Source organism: Magallana gigas, chromosome 3 (genome assembly GCF_963853765.1).
Source record: "Magallana gigas chromosome 3, xbMagGiga1.1, whole genome shotgun sequence".
NCBI lineage: Eukaryota > Metazoa > Mollusca > Bivalvia > Ostreida > Ostreidae > Magallana > Magallana gigas.
Genome location: NC_088855.1, coordinates 13322735 through 13329344, shown reverse-complemented (window position 1 = coordinate 13329344; position 6610 = coordinate 13322735). Strand labels below are relative to the sequence as shown.

The following is a 6610-nucleotide window of genomic DNA, read 5'->3' as shown; positions in this document are numbered from 1 at the left end:
AAACATATCTCTCAAATTTAATCCAAAGTGCTTTCGCCTGATCGGCTCTTCAGTGGATTTCAAATTGTAACAGAAATAACAAACGTTGAGGTCGTTATTATTACGTCATAAAGTAGACAACGTCACGAACAGTGTAAACATGTGTTTAATTTGTAAAAAATATTTGCCGCCATATCCAGATATTGTTTACACTAGTCATGACGTTGTCTACTGTCAACGTTTGTTATTTCTGTTACAATTTGAAATCCAGGGAAGAGCCGATCAGGCAGAGCGCTCTGGATTAAATTTGAGAGAAATGGATTATTGTGTTATCGTCTACTGAAAGCATATAAATATATATATATATATATATATATATATATATATATATATATATATATATGCAACTATATATATGCAGACATATATATTGTACATATAAAATGCAACTATATAATATATTATGTTTATATTTAATAGGCATGCTTGATGTGATGTTAAACAGTATAACGTTAACTGAACAAGCATGTTTTACAGATACATACTACATTTGTTGATGCATAACAATTTACAACATTTCATCAGCGCCCATACACAGTTGTGTTTTAAGAGAGATAATATGTGACAGTTTAATTCACACAGTCTTAAATTCTTTCGCTGACAAAAGACCCAAAAAGACCTCCATACCGTTTGAAATAATGACTTAAAACCCGAAGTTTACATTTAAATCTATGACTTAACATTTTGTTCAGTTACAGGGAACGAGACATCTCTCATGGACAACTCTATAAAGGCTGTTATCATAGGAAGTTGCACTTCATCTTTGATTCTAACAGTGATTGTTTGCCTGGTAGTTAAGGCATACAGATATAAACAAAAATCAAAGAGAGAGCGTACAGAGAAAGATAATCAACAATCTTCATATATAATAAGCCAAAGTGACCGTAATGCTTTGAGTACTAGTTATACAGGTCTTGAATCGTATGAAAGCATTGATGCTGAGGAATACCAGAATGCGCCAAATACTTCCTTTTAAGTGATTTTTTTTCATTGATAAATGGATACTTTAGAAACATGTAAAACACTTCCTCTAAAGTATAAAAGGTTAAGTTACATCTTTCACATGTACAAAATATTGTAATAGATGTATTCGTTTGTTTACTTTTTGTTTTTACTTTTTATAATGTTTGTCATGTATTATCTGATTAATAAAAACTCCTTTCTAATCATTCCCAAAAAGAAGTACAGTTTCTCAGTTTATGTCCTTTCATAAAGTGCCTCAGAAAAGTGCGGTAAAAAGTTGAAAACAAATCGGATTATCTCTTTTGAATTATTTGGTGTCTTTAGAGTGGATTATTTCTATACTCACAAAATAATAATCGGGACGCTATTTCTAATTTAATTCATTCTACTCACTGGTACCAGATATATACCATGATACAATACGTTGTACATGATACAATATAACAAATATACACTAGTATTTACATTCGTCAAACGTATATTACTAACTAAAGACAAGAGCCTGTCTTATAATGTATAACTCTTGCAAACCATCTTTGTGAGAACAAGTAACAAAGAGAGAATCCTGCAAATGTATGAAACAAGAATGTAACAAGAATGTAACAAGAATTTTACTTAATTTGCTTTTTATAAATAGCCAAATTGAACGCGGTGAAATTGTAGACTAATTTGACAACAATACATCAAATTATATAAAACTGAAATTAAGTCAAGGCCCTTTCATGGAAAAAAGTGCAATAAAGGCGACTTGCTTTTGTTGTTAACACAATTTTGTAACATCTGCCAGGAGAAATTATTAACCGGTCTATCACAATAACCGAACATGGTTTTTTCTAAAATTATCTAATACCAGCTGGAAAAATTGCACGATCCACCAATAAACTTCCGATTAGCTTACATGTTTTCAATTCTTCTTCTTCTTCTTCTTCTTCTTCTTCTTCTTCTTCTTCTTCTTCTTCTTCTTCTTCTTCCGGTTTTGTCTAAATCAAACAAGACATACATAAGACAATTTATTTTTTAGTAACTTCTGTAGATAGAATAATCAAATAACCAAATAAAAATGTACAAAACCTTTCTTTTTAAAGCACATTCTTCCTATTAGATAAAGAACTACAGTAGACAACCATGACAACGATGTCACTTGACAGGCCGGTACCCAAGCCACGTTCGGTGGGGTATGAATAATTTTGTCTGACAAGTGCTATCGGTAAATTTCAAAGTGTCTTTAAGGCTCAGAGTGTTTTTACAAGCTACTCATGAGTGTTTTGCAGTTAAAAAGGTGTGAAACTCAATTGACGGAAGCAATCTCTCCATTATAAAAGCAGAGTGCACTTTAAAATTGTCATATAAACCAAACAATGATGAACGGGTAAAACATAAACGGTGTTTATTTCATAAAACATCAATATAAGCACTGTGCCTGATAATTATCCAATGCCAAGGCCGCATTTTTTTATATTTTTGAAAATGATATTTCCCAAAGGATAAATAATGATTCCACAGGAATTATTGAAAATCCTATAGGATATCCTATAAGAATTATAATTCCTATAGGAGATTGCATTTCCCATAATATGAGTGTTTATATATGTATGTAACCTATTTCCTCATCACTCTCTTTTTATTTGCAAACAAAATCCAAATAGAGGACACATTTCAAGCACTCAATCAGCAGCATTCCTAATCCGAAAAAAAATCGACAAAAAGATCAGATCCGTGAAATACAATGACATTGAAATATTCGTGGTTTACAGTTACTCTGATCTGTATTGCGTATGGTAAGTACATGTATCTAAATGCTTTTTTCGAGTCTTATATGCGTAAATGTATCGTTTTGCTCTATAGCGCCTGAATATCAATAATCAATGACCTCGCCTCGTCAAACGCGGAATGTGAGGATGCTTTTTTTTATCATAAAAATGTTTCGTTAAATTACGTAAAATATTAGAATAAGGCAGAAAAAAGATTTAAATGCGAATCAAATATCATTACAAAAATATAACTATTAATATATCAAAGTAGACATTTACGCTTTATCTATAATTTTTTATGGAGTTGTAATACCTTTACATGTATCAAAACTTTATAAACTTTTGTGAATCCGTAGGATGTGAGATAGGATATGTTGGCTACAATTGTACAAAACCATGCATGTATCCTAGCTATGGTGAAAGATGTCAAAAGGCGTGCCATTGTACTGAGGACCTTTGTGACCACAGACTTGGATGCATTCTACCTCAAAGTATAATTATTATTATTTTTGTATTTTTACAAACATTCGTTATTCGAGGTCATCTGTGATATGTTATGACCTATTGCGATTGATTTAGCTCGTTTTTTTTGGCAAGTGAGGGATATACAGAATATCAAATTTGATATATGCAGAATTAAAAGAATAGTCGTTTTTTTTCATTGAACTTGTGAAGAATGCCAAAACTAATAAATAATTACCTTTTTATCGGAAAACCCAATCATCGTACTACTTATATCTTGGAATTACGTTTTAGATTGTCGAGATGGTTACTATGGTCCGGGCTGTATCTCTCCATGTCGATATCCAAGCTTTGGTAAAAAGTGTCAATACATGTGTTTATGTCAACTCTATGATTGCAATCACATTATTGGATGCCATAATATCTCAGGTACATTTACATAATGTATTAGAAAGTTAAATAATTTTGCAGTTGTCTTATAATATTGGTTCAAATGGTGAAAACTTTTATGCATGTTGTCGTTTTAATATTTCCACAGAAAGTGCAAAACCCAACGAGGACTGGCTGGAGGGGAAACAACTCATTAATATATTAATCGTAACAGGAAATTTTGTTTTATTTGGAACTATAGGAATATCAATAATCATATATGTCAAAATATATAGATCAAAGAGGAATGAGAGAAGGAAACAGGCACATAACATCTGATGGAATTTACATAAGATTCAGAATAAAATTCAGTATACATTATTTAATTTTGCCTGATATTGTTTAATTATCTAGAAAAATATAAATTTGAAAATTACAAAGGGTATATCGATGTTCAACTGTTTGAAGATCAGCTGCTTTTCGAGGTTTTAAAAAGCAAGAACTAGGAATAAATCGGGGTCAACAATTCAACCTGGATTTAAGATTGTTGAAACCAACTTTAGGCTAGCAGACTCTTAATCAATATTTTAAAATTATTGTTTATGTATTATTTGTAATTCAAATCATCTTGAAAACTGATGTATATTGACAATATACTTATATCGTTCGTTGATTTCAATTCAATCGTCGATCAAACAGCTATCAGGTCAGGATTGTGTAACAGTCTTTTTTATTCCATCAGTGTGAACTTGTTAAAGTTGTAAATGTACATCTACACGAAGCTATAGGGCAAATGCTGGTATTTATAACTATAACTTTTTTCCTGTTATCTGAACTTAAAATCGTACAGAGTAACATTGAGAGGGTAAGTGGTCTGTGGCAACGCACTTTGAAAAAAAACCGATTTTAAAGTCTATTTTTAAATTTGGAACTAAGTCAAATATCTTTGAAAAACCCACCTCAAACTACATTGTACATATTGTTGATGTTAATGAACTTTGAAAAAAAATGAATAGGATTAGGTTGAAATACTCGATATTTTTAAATACAATAAAACTATTATAACCTTATTTAGCTCAATGGGATATATTAAATAGAGAACCCAAGAGGTTCTCAACTAACTTTATAACCAGTTCCTTTATTTAAAAAAAATTCTTATAATGTCACTTAGGTTAAAAATTACCAACTATTAACAACTCGTGAGATTTGTATAATCCAAGTCGGATATAAACTGCATCGTTAAGCAACTGTCTTTCATTAATTTAAAATGGAATTTTACACATCTCATACAAAACATTAGGCCATGTCCGAAACAAAAATGATTTATATTACGGAGATCAACTATAACTTACATTTTAAATAGCTTAAATTTTATGGACTTATAAAAAAAAGTTTATGAGAAAAAACAATATAGTTTAGTTAGATATATGAGACACATAATGATATCTAAAAATACAAGTTGACAAAACATTTTTTAGTTAATAATATCTTAATTTGTACAATTTAACTCAAATATTTACAAAGAAAATCAATGTTTCCCCACTAACAGATTTATTAACATAATATTGGAGAAACAATTGTTTGCTCGGCTCGTTTTAAATATCACTACATGTATATTTAGAGCAAAGCTTATTCCTAATATTTTTAGTTAATTATCGCAAAAGAGATAAAAGAGACCAAATAACCAGATTCCTATTGGGTTTCGTTTGAAAGCCAAAATTGTTGCAATTGACACAAGAAGGTACTCCAAGTTATTTGAAGTTAGATACCTTGTGTTATTATAAGGTGAATTTTCCTCAAAACCAGAGCCTGTCTTATAATGTAAAACTCTTGCAAACCGTTTTTGTGAGAACAAGTAACAAAGGGAGCATCCCGCAATGTAAGATGACTTTTACTTAATTGGCTTTTCATGAACAGCCAAATTGAACGCAGCAAAACTGCAGACTAATTTGACAAGAATACATTAAATTATATAAAACTGAAATTAAGTCAAGCATTTCATGCAAAAGATGCTATATAGTCGAAGTGCCTCTTTGTTATCTCAATAATTATTGTGTAGTATTATCATGATTGTTGGGATGCATACTGCAATGCGAATTCTCGTGTTATTGTAAAATTTTCCACCAGCTCATTTATTAGTGTAATGAAATAATTTTAAATATATTTTTTGGTATTTCAGGCTTTATCAAAATCATATTCCGAAGTACAAATGAATTGTATTTGGATATCATATATGAAATAACATTTATATTGATATAACACAGTGTTTTATATATCTTCATTTGAATGATTCAAAATTTGTTTGTGGTCGATGGCTACCAAACTCTGGTATAGTTAATGGATTTATCCGAAAACAAAAACTGCAAGTACAATATAGTGAGACGAATTTTAAGTGCACTTGTAGTACCTAATATTCTTGTAATGCCATAATCCGATGTCATCCATACACAATGATACCTAGACTAACCTTGCATGCCACTGATCACAGATTTTTATTAACTAATGAAAAAATGACAATTACAAACTTGACAATCTCAAAAATCGCAACTTACCATTGCAACTAGCTATAATATAACCTGTTGTTGTTTGCACAGCGTATACCATATTTGATCAAATAAATCATCCCAAGAATCAACAGACGACATTTTATTCATAATACATGTTTTTACTCAGTACTTCTTTTTTATTACTTTTTTAAAGCGCTCAGCATAGCTCAGCGCTTTATTGTCGTTAGACTTCTATTTCCGGTGCAAGGAATAACTGCCCTCTATGAGCAGAAATATACATCATTTAAACTGGTAAGAGGTATAGGGAACCAGTTATCTGGGTGACGGAAATGGCCGAGTAGATACGATTGGTTTGCGGGGCTTACGTACATCAGCACGGGATGCTACGCAGTGATGAAAAAATATAGTGCGTATTCAGAAGCTAAAATATAGAAAAATAAAATCGATTCTTTGCAAGAAAATGTCAAAAACTGTGATAAATTACTGTTCAAAAGGTATAATTTGTGATTTTAACATATC

At 30.8% G+C, this 6610-nt stretch overlaps 1 long non-coding RNA gene across 1 annotated transcript; it reads left to right on the top strand.

Moving 5' to 3' along the window:
* The first annotated feature begins 2641 nt into the window (after positions 1-2641).
* LOC109617595 (uncharacterized) lies at positions 2642-4028 on the top strand. The gene is made up of 4 exons (XR_010711499.1): positions 2642-2780; positions 3110-3244; positions 3510-3644; positions 3754-4028. It is a non-coding gene; the product is annotated as an uncharacterized lncRNA (long non-coding RNA).
* Positions 4029-6610: the final 2582 nt, after the last annotated feature.